General features: G+C 47.7%; 1 non-coding gene across 1 annotated transcript; it reads left to right on the top strand.

Moving 5' to 3' along the window:
• The first annotated feature begins 5,131 nt into the window (after positions 1 to 5,131).
• TRNAG-CCC (transfer RNA glycine (anticodon CCC)) lies at positions 5,132 to 5,204 on the top strand. Its single transcript has one exon. It is a non-coding gene; the product is annotated as a tRNA-Gly (tRNA).
• The last annotated feature ends 14,811 nt before the right edge of the window (positions 5,205 to 20,015 follow it).

Below are 20,015 nucleotides of genomic sequence, written 5' to 3'. Positions count from 1 at the left end.
GAAGCCACGTAATTTACAAAGGCTGCTAAGAGGAGTAAGTATTGCTCAGGAAGACAGTGGGAAATAAACAGGGGCAGCAGATGAACTGAAAGGGGAACTTGCAAAGACAGAGGTAGAGGAGGAAGGATGTAAGGGGTTTTTGCCACCTGAGGGAGAGAAAAAATAATCAGCACCCCACAACATCCCCAACAGATAACAAAGACTCGGAATAGAACAAGGAAGAAGAAATTCAAAAGAAAATTCAAAGGAAATCAGATTGTATGAATGAACAAGCATTTAATGGGCTCCAAGTACTGCACGATTGCCAGCTGAGCCTTTTCGTCTTCCCACAGCTCTGCCAAGCTGCCCTGAATCCTTAGAGAGGGCGAGGACAAGCCTCCAAAAGATGAGTAGGTTTGTCCAAGGTCACATGGTCAGAGAACGACGGAGCTGGGACACAGACCCAGCCTTTCTGACTTCAGATACGAGACAATTTCTTTGGCTTCACAGATACTCTGTTCAAAATTAAAAGCGCGGAAAAGGTGAAGTCAGGAAGTGAAGGTAGGACCTCAGAGGACCCAGAAGGACTCCAAGAATATCCAGACGTCGACCAAAGTACAACTGAAGACTAATTCTGGGAATTTAGTACTTTGAAGCAAATATTATATATTTGCTGGCATGCTTCCAATTTTTAAAAGCAACATTTTAGGTCGGAAGACTCGTAATTAAAGCCCATATGAGCCAGTATCCATGCGTGCACTCCGCTCCATCCAGGAACACATCCACCTCCCCTTCCCAGACGACGTAGTGTCGCTGAGGCACCACACCCCAAAGTGACAGAGATTTCAAATGAGGGCACTTACAAAAGGAAAGAGCCTCAGCGTTTATTTTTAACAGACTTTCAAGTGGCATTCTTTGGACTAAATGTTTCTTCTCTTTAACCATGCTACCCCCGTTCCATCTTCAGAAGGCAGGCAGGCAGGAAGGTCCTGCGGAGAGAGTTTGCTCATGGGTGCTGGAGGGTCAGCAGTCGTCTGATTGGGTCCAGGCTCTCTTTCTCCAATCACGGCACCCTGTGGTTTCAGACCCAAACACAAAGTTCTGGGGTTAAGAGCAATTTCCAAAATCAGAAAAGTAGCTGAGCCTGAAGGTCAAAGCAATCATGCTATCGGGATTAGACCGAGGCTTCCAAGCTGGGCAATGCTAAGTAGTCCTGCAGGACTCTGGATGGAGCAGCTGGGAATACTGGGGAAAGAACTGGATCTGCAGTTAGACCAACTGGGGTGCAAACTGCAGCCTCATACTTGCCTGCACAGTACTCTTGGGTGGTTACCTACCTGTCTGAGACTCAATATCTTTCCTGGTAAAATAAAACAAGGCTGGCCTCCCAGTTGGGAGAGAACCCAGGAAAAGCAAAAGGTACCTAAAAGATGCTCAGGAAATGACATTCCCAGGCGCTGGGCTCCGGAGTCTGACAGCTCTGTGTTTAATCTCTGCTTGGCTCCTTCCACGCTGTGCAGCTCTGGCCAAGGTCCTCACCTCTCTGGACCTCAGTGCTTTTACCCCTGTGACAATAGGGCCAATAACCTCCAGCTCCCGAGGCCCCTGGGAGGTCAGCCGGGGGATGCAGCATCTCTGCATTCTGATGAGCAGCGTGCAGCCGCGTGTGGACAAAGGAATCAACATGGACCGGTTCTACTTTTCTTCATAATCTCCCACCAACGGTGTTGGGTCAAATCCTCCTTTTCCTGCTCCCTTAGTTACAGCCTGACCAAATCTCAGAACCTTTCAGCCACTCTCAGTGATTGGAAAAGTCCCTTAAAGGGACCAAATCCCGTCCGTTTTTTGTTTTTTTAATTTAATTAATTAATTTATTTTTGGCTGCGTTGGGTCTTCGTTGCTGTGCACAGGCTTCTCTAGTTGCGGCGAGCGGGGGCCGCTCTTCGTTGTGGTGCGCGGGCTTCTCATCGTGGTGGTTTCTCTTGTTGCAGAGCGCGGGCTCTAGGCGCGTGAGCTCAGTAGTTGTGGCTCGCGGGCTCTAGGGCGCAGGCTTAGTTGCTCCGCGGCTTGTGGGATCTTCCCGGACCAGGGCTTGAACCCGTGTCTCCTGCATTGGCAGGCGGATTCTTAACCACTGTGCCACCGGGGAAGCCCCCTGTTCATTTTTTACCTTGGTCTCTGGCCTGGTCCTCACCCCACCCCAAGGTGGTCCTAGAGTCTCTGGCAGAGAAGAGCGGGCAGAGGGTCCCACAGGCTTCCTCCACCACTGACCCAGCTCACCTCTCTGGGATGGAAGGTGGGGGGACAGAGGGACAGAGGGCTGTGGCCTCTCCGCAGTTTCTCTGCCTACCCTGAATGCCCAGCGTTACCCTCTGTGCCCCTGGTGTCCAAAGGGCGCTCTCGCCAGCACACGCCTGGGTTCCCATGAAGACCTTCCCACCCTACACGGTGCTGGGGGCTCCAGCTCAGTCTCCAGCCTCCTTTTCCACCCCCAGGACCGTCTTGCTGGGGGACCCGGGCCCCAGCAGGCAGCTCTCTTGGGCAGGACACTGGCAGATGGATCAGGGCCAGCCACCTTCTTCCAAGTGTGCTCAGCTCCCAGGAGGCTCAAGCGTCCTTACCCGGCGGCGGGGACACAGGCCGCGTCACCCCGTCCCCGGCTCATCCTGCTGTTCTCCCTACTGCTTTGTCTCCTCGTCCCAGCATCGCAGCAGATCAGCAGCCGCTGTCCAAGCAGACCCCCCAGCCAGGGGTGGAACGCAGCCCCCCTGCTTGCAGGTGCCCCTCGTATTTACAAGTGATTCTCACAGAGCCCCTGCCCTTGACGGGGGGTGGGGGGGAAGAAGAACAGCTCTCACCTCGCGGAGAAGGCAGCTGACGGGCTGCCGTGGGAAACCTCGGGGAGCATTAAAGCCTGCACTTACCGTCTGCCTGGAGCAGCCCTGCCCCAGCTCAGCCAGTGGCGCTCCTCTTCTGGCTGCCTGCCACCCACCTCAGAGCTGGCCAGAAAAGGCTGCCTGTCCGCATCAAGGAGGCTGCCAAGGACTCTCCATCTACCTGGGCCTCCCTTCTCTCAGCAGCCCCACCGGCTCTCTTTCAGTCTCCTTCCTTTCCCGGCCGCCTGGGCTGGGCAAGGAATCCCACCTTCACAGACCCACCTCCGTTTTCTTTTTCCTCACTGATAATTGACCCCCGTTCCCCTGCATTCATCGGTTCATTCGTTCACTCATGCCACAGACATCTACTGAGTACATACTCGGAATTAAGTCCTGTGTTGGTCCCCGGGAATAGAGGGGCCAGTATGCAATGCACCAACCCTCAAGTTTAGGAGAGGCAACAACTAGGTACAGAGTAAACCAGCAAATTGTCCCCTCCCACCACTATTAGAAGGAGAAAGGGAAGCCAATAGAATTTCATCAGAACAGATGCTCCAGAGATGGGACCATGTCATCCACGTGGCAAGGAGAAAAGGCATGGACAAACTAATGTTATTTCTCTGGAAAGGCAGCCAGGCCAGGGAGGGCAGGAAAGAGCCAGACCTCCTTGGCACGATAACATTATTATTATTATGTTATTCCCCAAAGGCGCAGCCCCAGAGGCAAAAGGAGGCACGGCCTTTCCTCAATATGAGGTTAGACCGTGATGCTTCTAAGAAACATAGATGCTCGCCCTGGGTAAGGTGTGCTGACGTTAGCACTGACATTTCCTCCTACACGTGGACCTAGAGTCCATCACCCCACCTGTCATACCTGGGCCTCCAGGTGAACAGAAGAGCTGGAGGTGAGAGAGACAGGTCAGAAGTGGAATGAGCTGTATCCAGAGGCAGTTCAAGGGAGTGGCTATGGGGACAGCACAGCGTTTGGGCTCTGACCCTGTAACACGCTCTGCGCTTTGCCTCGCCCCCTTGGAAAGAAGAGCACGCCCTCACCTTGCCAGAGGGGCTGGTCTGGTACAGGCTGATGGGGGCGGAGGGCAGGTGACCTCAGGAAGGAGCACCTCCCATGCGCTGTCATCCGTTGCCAACCTTAACAGAGAACAGACTGGTGGGGCATTGGCCACCACCCCCAGCCCTCTACAGATTGCGTGGGTCACTTTCTGCTACTGGCAGCAGCTGAGGACACTCCCCCAAGCCCCTGGTTAAAGCCCAGATTCTAGAGATAAGAAGACCAGCATCATGATTGCCCCACCAAGCTCCTGGGCTCACCCTATGCCACAGGAATGGGAGCAGGTGAGGAAACACCAGGATCGTATGAGCAAATCAGTGAAATCAGCCTTTGCTAGTGCTGAGACAGGAATCTACCCAGGGACCTAGAGGGCCCTCACATCTCCCTGACGGGGTTCCCAGGAATCGTCCCCAGGAGGTGTGGCTCACGGCTAAATCTAGAGAGCTCAGTAGAAGGAAAAGAATGTTCTCAACAAAAGGGGCTCCTTAGATCATTCGTTCACTCAACAAACGCCTCTGTGTGCCTACAAGGCTACCGCGATGGGTTTGCCCCATCACCGACACCCCCGAGCCTCACAGCCTGGAGCAGAGAGGGTGGGTCAGAGTTATTCAGTACGAAAGGGAATAAGGTGGAGGCTCTGCGCAGTGCCCCGGTGCCCCCGGGAGCTGAGGGACTTCACGCTTCCACCTGCTGGAGAGGTCTGAGCGCTTCCGTTGCCCGGATGAGACTTGAAGGCTTCCACCCAGAGGGTGAGAAAAAGCTTGCAGGCAGTTTGGAAGAGCAAGGAGAGCCCTGAGCGCCAGACTGGAGCTCCAAGTCCAAGAAGGCCTCCCTTTTAAGCGAGGGAGTCGTACTCTCAGACCTGCATGCTAGAGAGATCGCTCAGGCCGTCACCTGAAGGTGGACCAAAGAGAAACAAGGCTAGCTGAGAGGCTGTTACGACAGGCTGATGGACAGGAGGTGAAGGCATAGAAATCTTCCACAGGAGCCCGGAGAAACTTGGGATGGGGCAAAAGCAGGAGCCCCCCACCCACAAAAGCCCTCAAGGGTGAGGAATGGTGATAAACCGGGGCTCAGTGAGGGGCAGAGTTTTGTCCTCTGTTAATTCATCCAGTCCTCGGGGTAACGTGGCCTCAGGGTAACAAGCAGATGTGAATGTCCCCACGAGAACAGAGCTGGGATGCCGCTTAAATCACACAGCTGGGACTTCCCTGATGGTCCAGTGGCTAGGACACCACACTCCCAATGCAGGGGCCCCGGGTTCGATCCCTGGTCAGGGAACTAGATCCCGCATATGGGCCTCAACTAAAGATCCCTCCACGTGCCGCAACTAAGACCCCACGCAGCCAAATAAATAAATATTTTTTAAAAAGAAAAAAGAAAAAACTCACACAGCAAGTCAGCATCAGAGCTGGGCTCGACCCCCAGGCTCCGGACTCTCCAGCCAATGTCCTTTCCACAGCTGCCCTTCCCCTCCCCAGACCGTTCTGTGCCAGAAAGTATCAGAAGGTGGATGTGACGTGCGTCCCCATAGAGGACATGAGGTCTCAGAGAATCAATGAAGACATTTCTCCCCTCGTGGAAGTGCTATCCGTACATTTAAATTGGTATCCTTATAATCAGCTTAAGGGCTTTTTATTTTAATACAGCAGCTGAGAGGCAAAATCAGGTCCCACTTCAAGTGCTACTAAAATCTGCTGTGTGGGCAGCTCTCCGGAGTGGAAATGAGGCACCCTTAACAGCTACCCACACAGCAGCCTAATTTTCACTCAGCAGTCGTTATTGGAAAAAAAAAAGAAGAAAAGGTGACTCAAAGCCACCAGCAACTTTGAATTTAACTTCTGAAGATCTCCAGTGATGGGGCGGGGACTCATCCAAGAGGTCAGAGCACAGAACCCAGCGAGGGTGGGGCTGGACTCCAGCTTTGGACCCAGTCAAGGTCTCGTGCGCCTGGTGTGTCCTGCCGTTCCGCACTACCCCTCGGTCGCTATTCTCTGGACAAAGGTGTGCGTGGCCGCCCACGAGCCCACGTCTACACCTGACCCCGGAACCGCAGTTGTAAACTCATCTCTCACAAGGCAGCCGTGAGGGTCCGGGAGGAGGTGAAGTCGGTCCTCCCCCATCCAGGGAAACTTGATTCGTCCTTCGGCCTCATGACAGCTCTGCCTCTGCGGCCCCGTCACCTCCTGCCCATGTCACTGGGAGGGGGCAAGCTGGCCCTTCTCCCTCCTCCCTCCCCTCAGGCCTCTGGTCACACTGGGACCTCCCAGGGATGACTTCCTGGCTTCTGGGGCAGGGGTGGGGTGAGGTGGGGGGCACAGGGACAAAGCAACCGACCAGGATGGATGAGAGTGAACCTTTCCCCAAAGCTTTCAGACACGGGACTAATGATCCTGCGCCCCCTCTGATGGAGGAGCTGGCCTCTGAGTCAGAGCAGAAGGGCTCCAGAGCAGGAAGCTCCCACGCCAGGTGAGCTGTGAGCGACCCCAAGCTGGGACCCCGCCCTCAGCGCTCAGACGGGGTGAGACAGGTGCACAGAACCAGAGACAGACATGATTCCTGACCCAGCTGTCTATCCCACACGCATCCTCAGTAAGAGACATCCTGTAGCCCCCAGCAGGACCACGCCCACCGCCCACCTGAAGGGTCCTTTGCATTATCACCTGCTGTGCTGCCTGTCTCCCTGCAGGCTCCATTCACACATCTTCACATTTCAAGAGGCCAAGTTTTGAAAGAGAACAGCTGCTTTTTATTTCTTAACATTCACAGAGTTTCTGGATCTATGAGAGAAAGAAAAAGGGAGAGAGACAGAGCAAGAGAAAAAAAAAATTCACATATGGTTAAAAAAAATTTTTAAACCAAGCATGATATTTAAAAGATGAAATGTCCCCTATCTCTCCCCATCACCTAGTCTTGGTTCCCCTGACAATATACAAATATCACTGTTTTGCAATTTGACTCCTGATTCTACAGATGAAATATTTAGCTCACAACTATCTTTTACCTCTCTTATCTTCCAGAATTTTCTTAGTTATGACAATAGTTTCTGTTGGATTAATTTAATGCATTTGACTCTAAAAATAAACAGAAACCTCTATCTCTTGTTTCAACACCTATAGACAGTGTTTGTCAGTTTTCTACCATGTAAGGTGAAGGAAATGTTTCTCCGACGCTACTCTCCCCTGCTCCATCTTCCAGGCTCCCTGTTTTGTCAGCACCATGGTTACTTTTAATTTACCAGGCCTTATAATATTACTATGTTTATTAATTATCTATATCTAGATAATTATGTATCTATAATTAACCCTGTGTCAACAACTTAATTGCCTATAGATTCATTTTAAAAAACTAAAGTCAATGGAATTGATATTATAATTATACAAATATTACCTTCGGTAAAGAAGGGTGATTCAATACATAGAGAAGGAAACATAATTCAATGTCATTAGAAGCTTCCTCCCCATGAGGTGGTGCTACCTCTGGCAGGTCTGCATCCTTGGGTCCCCCTTGCTGTCCTGCACACCAGGTTCTTGGTCGCCCCATGTCTGTCTGTGTGGCCACATCCCTGTCTTCTGAGAGGAAGCAAGAAAGCTTATAACATGGGTCAAATCTGATACGTCAAATGATTAATACTCCACAGCAACCAACTGCAATGGGCGTGTTCCCTGTGGATTTCCGAAATTGTAACCGAGCAGGACCCTATGAGACCTTCCCGAAATAGACTCCCACCCATGTCCTCCGCCTGCCTTTTGTCTGTAGAAAAACTTTACTCAAAGAATAAATTTAATCGGAGAAGTGACAAAACGCAGAAAGAAAGGAAACCAGTCAAGCAAGACAAAATAATAATACTTTAGCCATTAAACAACGTCAAGGACCTTTAGTTCCTCCCCAAGGACTAGAGATAATATACTGAGCCGTCTCCTTTGAGCTGTTTTGCAGATACTGAAACCCCCATTGGGTGGGAGGAGTGAACTGTATGCTGCCCACAAGCATGTAGACCCCAGACCGTTTGGAACCAGAAGGTGGATGATGCTGACTCCCCATTACCTCATCACCAACCAATCAGATATGTCCACGAGCTGATCACCCTCCGCTCCTTGACTGTTCACTACCCTCTCCAGAACGGGACACACTTGTTTTTTTCTTTTTCTTTTCTTGCGGTACGCGGGCCTCTCACTGCTGTGGCCTCTCCCGTTGCAGAGCACAGGCTCCGGACGCGCAGGCTCAGGGACCATGGCTCACGGGCCCAGCCGCTCCGCGGCATGTGGGATCTTCCCGGACCGGGGTACAAACCCGTGTCCCCTGCATCGGCAGGCGGACTCCCAACCACTGCGCCACCAGGGAAGCCCCTGATTTAACATTTTTACCAGACATGGCTTTGCACTACTTCAAATCCTCTTGGCCCTATGTTCTACTCCAACTACTGGGAGAGCAATAGCACATCAGCTTTAACCATCTGTGCATAGCTACAACCTGACAGTACCTAACCCGGCCATGGACACTTCCTCCTGCTCCCTGCTTGATGATTTGACACCTCAACACGAAACTGCTTTGTTCTTAAAGTCATTCTTTAATCTCTTCCTTTGTTTCCTGTTTTCCAGTCCCACTGCAAAGCTGTGTTCCTGACATTTATTTCCCTCATACACCTGAATTAGATCCAGTTTCCTGGAGCTTGTGCTTTGATTTTAGTAGATCCCTTTTAAGTTTGCTGGAGTTCACCCTTATGTAGCTGTGTGTCTGTACGTATTTCTCTTAATGTACAGGAGATAAATGTTTTTAACGCCTTCCGTGTAGGAAAATGTCTTCATTTTCCCATAAGCTTCATGATCATTTGACTAGGTATAGAATTCTGGTTTCAGAATTATTAGAAATGGAAGTTTTGACTGAGACCCAAAGAAAACAGATACCACATTCCAAACGGAGGGGCAAGACCACCGTATTTTTTTCCTGTGGCTGCTGTGACACATCTCCACAAAGTAGCAGCTTTGAAAAACACAGATTTATTTATTTATTTATTTTATTATTTTTTTTGCGGTACGCCGGCCTCTCACTGTTGTGGCCCCTCCCCTTGCGGAGCACAGGCTCCGGACGCGCAGGCTCAGCGGCCACGGCTCACGGGCCCAGCCACTCCGCGGTATGTGGGATCTTCCCGGACCGGGGCAGGAACCCGTGTCCCCTGCATCGGCAGGCGGACTCTCTACCACTGCGCCACCAGGGAAGCCCAGATTTATTATCTTAAAGTCCTGGTAAGTCAGAATTACCCCAACTCCATTCATTAGATAGTTCATCCTTCCTTCACTGACCTTCAGTACCAGCTCTGTCAACATCACCTTCCCACACACGGGCAAGACATTTTGGAACCTCTTTGTTCTGCTCCCTGAGCTCTGCTTGTCCATCTCTGAGTCAACAAAAAACTGCCTTAGTAGCCCTTGCTGTGTGACATGCTTGGGAATCCAGAGGGCAAGCTCTGCCCCACACCCCACTACCCCCGCCCCAATCTGGTTTTCCTCCAAGGAGTTCTTGAGTGTTCTTGGTCTATTATTCTTCTGTGTAGATTTTAGAATAATCTCATTGAGTTTAACTTTAAAATCCTATTGGAGTTAAAAATTTTTTTAATCTAAAAAATGAAAATTATATTTAATCTATGGATCAGTTTTGGGAGAATTCATATCTTTATGATGTTGAGTCTTTCTGTCCATGAACATGATATACCTCTAGGTTTTCCAAAATGTCACTCAGTAAATGTTGCCATTTTCTCCACAAAAATCATGCATATCTTTTTTTAGATTTATTTCTAGGTTACTGGGTTTACTTTTGTTTGCTTTTATAGCTATCCTAAATGGTATTCTGTTTTAAATGACGTTTTATAGCTGTCTGATATATGGTCTAAGGAAATACAGTTTTTTAATTTAAAAAATAATCCACAAATTTAAGGTCAATTAATTTACGACAAAGGAGGCAAGAATATCCAATGGAGAAAACACAGTCTCTTCAATAAATGGTGCTGGGAAAACTGGACAGCTACATGTGAAAGAATGAACTTAGAACATTCTCTAACACCATACAGAAAAATTAACTCAAAATAGAGTAAAGACCTAAATGTAAACTAGATACTCTAAAACTCCTAGAGGAAAACATAGGCAGAACACTCTTTGACATAAATCGAAACAATATTTTTTTGGATCTGTCTCCTAAAGTAAAGGAAATAAAAGCAAAAATAATCAATAAACAAATGGGATCTAATCAAACTTAAAAGCTTTTGCACAGCAAAGGAAACCATAGACAAAATGAAAAGACAACCTACTGAATAGGAGAAAATGTTTGGAAATGACATGAATGACAAGAGATTAATATCCAAAATATATAAACAGCTCATACAACTCAACATCAAAAAAACCAAACAACCCAATTTAAAACTGGGCAGAAGAACTGAATAGACATTTTTCCAAAGAGGAAATGTAGATGGCCAACAGGCACGTGAAAAGATGCTCAGCATCGCTAATGGCCAGGGAAATGCAAATCAAAACCACAATGACATATCACCTCACACCTGTCAAAATGATTATCATCAAAACGAACACAAATAACAAATGTTAGCAAGGATGTGGAGGAAAGGGAACCCTTGTGCACTATTGGTGGAAGTGTAAATTGGTGCATCCACTTGTGGAAAACAGTATGGAGGTTTCTCAAAAAACCAAAAATAGAACTACCATATGACCCAGCAATTTCACTCCTGGGTATATATCTGAAAAGAAAACAAACCCAAAAAACTAATTCAAAAAAATACATGCACCCCAATGTTTGTAGCAGCCTTATTTACAATTGCCAAGATATGGAAGCAACCTAAGTGTCCTTCAACTGATGAATGGATAAAGATGTGAGATAGATAGGTAAATAGATAGATGGATAGATAGAGGATAGATAGATATATATATAGATAGATAGATACATATACAGATATACATGCATACACACACACACACACACACACACACACACACACACACACACACACACACACACACAGAATGGAATACTACTCAGCCATAAAAAAATGAGATTTTACCATTTGAAGCAACATGGATGGACTTAGAAGGCAGTATTCTAGGTGAAATAAGCCAGACAGAGAAAGACAAATACTATATGATATCACTTATATGTGGACTCTTAAAAATACAACAAACTGGTGAATATAACAACAAAGAAGCAGACTCACAGATATAGAGGACAATCTAGTGATGACCAGTGGGGGGTAGGAGGCAATATGGCGTGGGGAAGGGAGAGGCGCAAGCTAGTGGGTGTGAGATAGGCTACAAGGATGTATTGTACCATATGGGGAATGTGGCCAATATTTTGTAATAACTGTAAACTGAAAGTGACTTTTTATAATTATATGAAAATTTAAAAAAATTTAATAAGGATATTTTCCAAATAAAAGCTATAAATAAAAACCTGGGGCTTCCCTGGTGGCACAGTGGTTGGGAATCTGCCTGCCAGTGCAGGGGACATGGGTTCGGGCCCTGGCCTGGGAGGACCCCACAAGCCGCGGAGCAACTGGGCCTGTGCGCCACAACTGCTGAGCCTGCGCTCTGGAGCTTGCGGGCCACGACTGCTGGGCCCGCGTGCCTCAGCTACTGAGGCCCACACCTGTGCTCAGCGATAGGAGAGGCCGTTGCAGTGAGAGGCCTGTGCACCGCAGTGAGGAGTAGCTCTCGCTCACCGTGGCTGGAGAGAGCCCGCACACAGCAGCAAAGGCCCAAAGCAGCCAAAAATAAAAATAAATAAAATAAGTAAATTTATAAAAAGAAAATTATAAGTGGATGTTAAATTTTGTCAAATGCTTTTAATGCACCTATTGAGATCACTGTATTCTTTTACTCTGTTAATGTGCTGAATTACATTAATAGAATTTCTCTGGGGGCAGAAGAAATTAAGGTTTTTAAAAATTAAAGTGTATCTTGTAATCAAAACCCTTTGCTTAAAGTCAGTGTGAAGATCAGTTGTTGCCAGAGACTAGGAGGACAGGGGAATAGGGAGTGACAGTCAGTGGGTACAGGGTTCCTTTCAGTAGTAATGAAAACGTCTAGAAGCGGTGCTGGTTGCTCATTTCCATAAACATGCTAAAAACTTTTGAACTGTACACTTCAGTGGGTATAGTTTACAATATGCCGATTATACCTCATTTAAAAAAATCTGAAATCTCTCTCGTTAGATTTCAATCCTTGTGCTGCTGAGGTTGGAGTATCCCAGAATAGAGTCTATTGGTGAGTCCTAACATAATTCACACTTTCTTCTGGAGATTTCTCCCAGAGCAAAAGGGAAAGAATGGCCTTGGTCTGGATTCCCCAGAAGTTCAGCCATCTCCTTTCTGTTCTTTTTCATGGCCTCTGGTTCTTATTTTATGGAAACAGTATTTTATTAAATCACACTGAGATGCCAAACATTTTTTTGAAGTTATCTTTGACTCACTTCTGTTTCCTCTAGTATTTGTTCCTGTTGGTGCCCTTCTCTCATACTGTTTGTTTTCTTTAAATGCCTAGTGATATTTACTTGTCTACTTATATTTATAAATGAAGGACTTGGCTGAATTATGGAAATCACTATCCTGAGTTGCTTCCTCTTCTGTGTGGCTCTGTTTTCCCTGGGTGCCTGGGCACTAGCTATATGAGATCTGGGTCAAAGCACATGTATGGCAGACTTTATTTTGAGATTCAAAGGTGAGAAGCAGACAAATGTGGCAGTGCCCACTCTCATACCCAGGCTAGGACGCTTTTATTCTGGTGTGCAGAGCTCAGGCTACAAGATCCAGCCCTGCCCTGGTCGATAGTTCAGCTTTTTAGTAAGTGTTTCTCTTCTTTTAATCCCAGCTGGCACACTGTCTGTATGTCTGTATGAGCCCCGCGTTTAACCCTCTATCCCCACCCAGGCTCGGAGGGCAAAACGGCTGCCATTTCCACTGCAGCCCTCTCCTGGGCTATTCCGAGAGCAACTTTCTCCACTCTGCTTTACCCAGTGCCGTCTGCTATCCATTTTCTTGAAACCCATAAAAATCTCTTGCCTTCTGGTAGTTTTTCTGCACACACTCTCCCCTTTGTTGTTAAGTTTACATTTCTTTAATATTATTCCAGTGGTGATTTTGGAGGCAGGAGAGATGAATATATATGCTAGGTTTACCGTTTTGAATCAGAACCCAACCGTACTGTTAACGTCTAGTAAGTCATCCAAGGAGCCCACTGGAGATAGCATCATGGGTCTCCCTTCTTTCATGCTGCATCCCTCTTTCCTCTCTTCTCTCCCTCTCGGTAGCACCTGCCCCACGAGGCTCTCAGCCAGTGAAGGCAGGAACCACGTTCTCTTTTCCCAGTGCCAAGCACAGGGCATGGCCTCCAGCAGCTGTTCTGCAAAAGGGAGGGATGGCTTTCTGTAAAGGAATATTTGTTGAATGACTGAACAAATGGGTTAATATTAACCTTACAGTCAGATGTTAAGAATGCATCTGTAAATGTATTGGACAAAAGACTTGCTTTTTCTTCCTCATTTAAAAATCAAGGAGGGAATATTTTTAATTATGAAAAATTGGGTTTTTTTCTTATCTCAGTCCCACAGCGCAGTCGGCACAAGCTCCAGCCAGCCCTGCTGAGAAATAATTGACAGACCCTTCCGGAAGCTGTGCCTGAAAGCTGTTTTTCAGGCCAAGAAAAAAATCTTTCAAATATCAAAGATTTTCTTATGAAATAAGAAAACTTATGAAATAAAGACTTATGAAATAAAGGCAGTGACTCTAGGGAAGTAATAAGAAACTTTTACAATTGCACTAGAAAATACCTAGGGCTTAAGACGGCCAAATTTATGCATACACATCTCTCATTATTGGGTAAAGTTAGTGCTCGCTTCGGCATCACATATACTAAAATTGGGTAGAGTTAGATGTAAGGCGAATCAAAATAAATGATCCAGATTTACCAAGTCATAAAGCAAACCTCCCCCCCGTTCCTGCCATTGATGTATGTGGGCACCTCCATGAGTTTTATATTATGATGTGTTGGGGATGGCGTATGCTCTAGATCCTATCTTCTAAGAGGGGGTAGCTCCTCAGAGGGGAAATTGGAGCTGCCGGGAGATCTGGAACGCGTTTCCTGCAGGACTTTCCCTGCAGGACATGGATCCACCGTTTCATGCAGCATCACCTGCCTCAGTCCACACCTGACAGAAAACACGAGTGATAGCAGATGGCACACCTTTCTTCCTGAGCTGACACACCAGGTCTGATCTACCACCTACCTGCCAGGTCCCACTTGTACCTGACACCCAACAGCCTAGATCTTTGGAGAAGATCCCAGTTTCCAGTTCTGTGTGACCCACAGTCCTATAAGGAGGCTCACTGAAGGGTCATTGCTTGGGATTTGAGTTTGGTCATCTCTCCTTCCAGCCTGTCTACCTTTCTGTACTCTCAGCCCTGACCTGACATGTTACGGGAAGTTCCACCTTCCTGCTGCCCACATCTCAGGATGGCTTAACTTTGGGTGTTTGTGACCTACCTACATGGGCTGAAAGAACTCAGCTTAACTGGCAGTAGATCTCTACAATGTGGGCTCTGACATCCAAGCCCTCATCCTGTCCCTGACCCACAAAGACAGCTTTGAAAAGTGGGGTTTTTAGATACCTATCCCCCCAAATGAGACAAGCCTTGCACCCAGCACCTATTCCTTTAGGTAATAACAGTTTTGGTCCATGCTCATCATTGCTGACCTCTGTTTTGGGGGGCCTCAGGCTACATCTGCTGGTGATAAGGGCAGTCGATAAATATTAACTAAACTTTGTTCAAAATACAGGTGTCTCTCACCCAGAGCCAAGAGCCTCATTTCTAAATAAAATTCTCCAAAAAAAAAGGAAACTGTGTTCCTTGGAGAATCACTGATTCTAGAGATGAAGCAGGGGAAAACACAAGATAAGCCTGAAGTATCCTATAGTATCAGAAAATAATGCAGTGTTCAAAAATGAAAAACAACAAAAAAAAGAATGGCGCATGTCCAAGGAACACAGAGGCAACTTTAAAACGCCAAAAGCTGGAACCATTTGAGCAACAAAATTTATAACGTAGTCCTGAATTACAATCCAAAGTATAAAATAAATAGGCATGGGGCTTCCCTGGTGGTGCAGTGGTTGAGAGTCTGCCTGCCGATGCAGGGGACGCGGGTTCGTGCCCCGGTCCGGGAAGATCCCACATGCCGCGGAGCGGCTGGGCCCGTGAGCCATGGCCGCTGAGCCTGCGCGTCCGGAGCCTGTGCTCCGCAGCGGGAGAGGCCACAACAGTGAGAGGCCGGCGTACCGCAAAAAATAAATAAATCAATAAATAAAATAAAATAAAATAAATAGGCATGGGTCCATACTGGTATTAAAAATAACAACGTGAGTTAGTAAATAAATGGGAGAAGAGACAAATCTCCCATATGGAAGAATTCCAAGTAATATAAGTACAAACTACCCATCTAAGAGGTGGAACTTACCCTCCTCCCCTTGAGAGCCTCTGGACTTAGTGACCCCCCTTAAAGAACAGATCAAGGGAAGGAAAATGGTACCTTTACAGTGGAGAAACCTGGCAGACACCATCTCAACCACGTGATGAAGGCTAATAGCACCAGTGACGTCATGTGCATCTCATGCAGCCCCAGATGTGCTGTGCGGAGAAAGGGACTTCACCTCTGTATATTCTTTCCAAAATAACAGAACCCCAGTCCAATCATGAGGAAAACATTACACAAACCTAGATTGGGGGGACGTGTTACAGAATACCTAGCCAGTTACTCAAGGTGATCAAGGTCCTAGAAAAGAAGGAAAGTGTGGAAAGCAGTATGGCGGTTCCTCAAAAAGTTAAACGTAGAATTATCATAAGATCCAGCAATCCCATTCCTGGGTATAAACCCAAAAGAATTGAGGGCAGGGACTAAAATGGATGCTTGTGCACCCATGTCCATAGTAGCATTATTCACAATAGCCCAGGTGTCCATCAACAGAAGAATGGATAAACAAAATGTGCTATATGCGTACAATGGAATACTGTTCAGCTCTAAACATTTCTTTTGTTAGGTGTAATGTAAATCAATGTAAATACAATGTAAATGAACCTTAAAAACATTATGATAAGGGAAATAAGCCAGACACAGAAAGAGAACTGTTCTATGATTCCACTTATATGAGGTGCCTAGAGACAGATTCACAGAGACAGAAAGTGGAATAGAGGTTATAGGGTGGGGGGAAGAGAACTGGTGTTATTGTTTAGTGGGTACAGGGTTTCTATTCAGGATGATTAAAAAAAAAAGTTCAGGAAATAGACAACGGTGATGTTTGCACAACACTGTGAATGTATTAATGGCAGTGAATTGTGTGCTTAAAATACTTGAAACGATAAATTTTATGCTATATATATTTTACTAAAGTTAAAAAAAGAAAAAAGAAAGGAAAGCGAGGAGGGGGGCAGTGAGAAGGAAAGACTGAGAAATTGTCACAGACCAGAAAAGACAGGGACAGAGTGGCAACAAACTGCAACATGTGTCTGGGATTGGATCCTGGAACAGAAAGAGAACTTCAATAGAAAAATTGGCGCAATCCAAATAAAGGTAGGGGTTCATTAACAGTAATGTACCAATGTCAGTTTCTTAGCTGCGACACAGGAACCATGGTCGTGTAAGATATTCATAGGGGAACCAGGGAGGGGTATACAGAAACTCTCTGTGCTGTATCTTGGCAACTCTCCTGTAAATCCCCAGATTATTCCAAAACAAAGTTTGTAAAAAAAAAAATTAAAAACAGGTGTCTGTAAATCCTCAGCCCTGCACAAATGAACACACCTCCCAAGGAAAATCTCCAGGATGGAAACCCCAGTATTGTTCTTGCTTCCAGTGACAAGAGACTGGGGAAACCTGACATTCTTTCTTAGCCTCCATTAAATCCCTGGAGCAAGGCGAGCAGCTGGGCCTGACCTGGTTACCTGCTCAAGCAGGAAACACAGCAGCCCAGAAACTGTAAGACCAGGTGTGACGTTAACAGCGCCACTGCAGGTGGACCAGCAGCCATCTCGTCCCTCTCCTGATGGATAAACTTGGAACCATTTCCAGATTGTTTGCAGATAATATGTAAAAACAGTGAGAGTACAGAAAGGGGTCAAGAGATGATGGGATTACCTCCCTGCTCACCAAGGCTTAAAATGAAAGGCCTGCAGGAAACGGGCGTTTTAGGAGAGCCTGCAAGGAGGTGACAGAGACAGACCGCTACCGTGGAGACTCAGCAGTGGGACATGGATTTCTGCAAGCACATGTACACGGGTAGTTAAAAGTTACCTCACCCAGAGTATGTGCTGTGTATCCTCACGTTCGGTGCCCCCAGACCTTGTGAGCTGGGGGCATCACCCACTTTCTGAAGAGGAGACCCAGCTTGAATGGGCAGGTGGGGTGTGTGCTGAGCCAGTGGCTTCACAGTCGGGCCCTGGGGGAAGGCCTGCTGGCCTCCCAAGCCCACGGTGCTAATTGAGATGCTAGGTTGTGAGAACCCCCTCCATGCCCTAAATGCCACCTGCGGGGAAGGGGGCTGGAGGAGAGGGGAGTCCAGCTGTTTGGAAGGAGAATGGGCTTTATCACCCGCAGCCAATTGATGGGGAGATGCGGGGGATCCTTACCAAAGACAGGAAGAGGTGCCAGGGCCAGAGGACTGAGCCCAACCCAAGAGCCTGGGTCAGCACTGAGGGCAGACCCCAGAGAGGCCAGACACGGGACGGAGGTCAAGATGGCCAAGCCAGACACTTGTCTGCTGGGCCCTCCAACACCACTGAGCTCACAGGAAAGGCCTGTGTATTGCTAAGGAGCTGATCCGCAAGGCAGCGGAGATGTGAGAGCCACTGCTATGGACCAAGATGTGTCCCCCCCAAATTCGTGTGTCGCAGCTCTAACCCCCAAAGTGATTATATTCAGAGATTGGGCTTTTAGGAGGTAATTAAGGTGAAATGAGGTCGTAAGGGTGGAGTCCCAATCCGAAAGGACTGATGGCTTTATAAGAGGGAGGGAGAGAGATTGCCCTCTCTCTCCCTCTCCCTCTCCCGCTCCCTCTCTCTCTTTCTCTCTCTTTCTGCCACTGTGCGCGCACCAAAGAAAGACCAGGTGAAGATGCAGGAACAAGGTCGCCATCTGCAAAGCCAGGAAGAACGTGCTCACCAAAGGCAGAATCCACCAGCACCTCGATCCTGAACTTCAGCCTCCAGAACCGGGAGAAATAAATGTCTGCTGTGTAAGCCACCCACCCAGCCTGTGGTATTTTGTTACGGCAGCCTGATCAGACTAAGACAGTGATATAGAGGGGGTGCTGCACAGACTCACACCCGCGAGCCCCAGCTGCCGACCGGGCAACCAGGGAGAGCTCCCTGGAGGAGGAGAGCCTTAGCTGAGAGGCGGGGGTCAGGAAGGACTGGAGGGAAGAGCTCCCCAGGAATATGGTGATTGAAAAGCCAAAGGCACCTTCTCAAAATATGTTCTGGGAAGACCTTGTGCTCTTTTCTGTGGTTAAAATTCCACGTCATGTCAAGAAGATTTGTATTTCCATCTTAAAAAAAGAACCATCCCAGGCATTTTTAAAACCTGTTAAAAATAGAAAACGAGAAGAAACAAGTGGCCGGAGAAGTAAAAATGTGAAACCAGTGTGTGTCCTGCTTTAGAACAGAGGGAGGGTTGGAAGCAAGTTCTGGTGACTCCCCTTCATCCTGCCCCAAGCCCACACACCCAAGATACAATGCTCATACCTGTCTACAAAGAACACCCACCTTGAGCTCGGGGACTGGCCAGAAAGCCCTCCTCTTGTATTTAGAACACACGTATTGCTGGTGGAACCAGCTGTGAAAGGAGGAGGGTCTGAAGAGAAGACCTGTGTTTTCTACATTTTGTCTCGAAGTAATTCTCCAGCCTGCCTTTGCAGAGAGGGGTAGAGTCTGTTTTTGTCCCGAGTTAGGAGACATCCAAAGTGCAACCCAGTTCGCATAATCAAAGAGGCAAGGATCTGAGCAAAATCCCAGATAGAGAGGCGGGACCCCAAGCAAAGGAAGCCTGAGGCTGGTTCCTCAAGGGTGTCCAGGAGGCAGGAAGACCCAGAGAAGGGCAGCTGCCTGGCCGTGAAGAATGGCACAGTCATAGATGACCCCAAAAAGTAGCGTGGCCCTGCGGTTGATGGGGGGAGCCTGCAGGGGGAGGGGGGCAATTACCGGGCAGGCATGGCCTGAGCGAGCGTGGACGAGCAGAGTGACACAGACCTATGGGCTCTGACACTTGGGAGGGATGGAGGACACGGCAGCAGCTGCAGGAGCAGTGGACAGCAGGCGTCCATGTGGACACATGGTGCTTTGACCTGACATAAGCCCCTCGGTACCTAGATGCTACCCAAGGAGAAAGAGGAGACCCCTGTTGACCAAAATTAAGTTTCTACCACCTTAGGAGAATGGCAACTCTAAATAAAAATCATGAATATCAGAATAAGAAGGAAGTCTTTATTTCTTGTATACCATTTTCTGCTACGCTTCACTTCATGCAACAGATTTTTATTCTAAGGTCCTACTGTTTTCACTGTACACTTGGAAGAAAGGAAGGTGACATAGATCCTCACTCATGGATCCAGAATTGAGAGTTGGAGCTAAGGAGAGGAATTGTTTCTAGAATAAAAGAGGGGTGCACGTTGGGTGGGAGGTCCACTGATGCTTTCTGGTCTCCTCCTACATGCCACCCAAGTGCCAAGGGCTCTGCAGGAAGTCTGGACTCAACCTCGCCGCCCCCTGGAGCCCCCGTGCGACCTCTGTGCCCCCATCGCCCATTAGACCTTTGAGGATGGAGGCTGTGCTTGTTCATCTCTTTGTGCTTTGGGGAAAAGGCAGGAATGTAACAAAACAGCAGAAAACAGCATCCCAACTGCTTAAAAGGAGAAAAGAAAAACGAAGCCAGTGTTTCTTGAATACCACGTGCCATAGTTACACTGCCATGGGTATTTAAGCGTATTAATTCTTTATAAATTATTTAATTTGGGCTGCATTGGGTCTTTGCTGCTGCACGTGGGTTTTCTTTA

The sequence above is a fragment of the Lipotes vexillifer genome, unplaced genomic scaffold (assembly GCF_000442215.2).
Source record: "Lipotes vexillifer unplaced genomic scaffold, Lipotes_vexillifer_v1.1 scaffold390, whole genome shotgun sequence".
NCBI classification, from domain to species: domain Eukaryota; kingdom Metazoa; phylum Chordata; class Mammalia; order Artiodactyla; family Lipotidae; genus Lipotes; species Lipotes vexillifer.
This window is presented reverse-complemented; position numbering and strand designations above follow the sequence as displayed.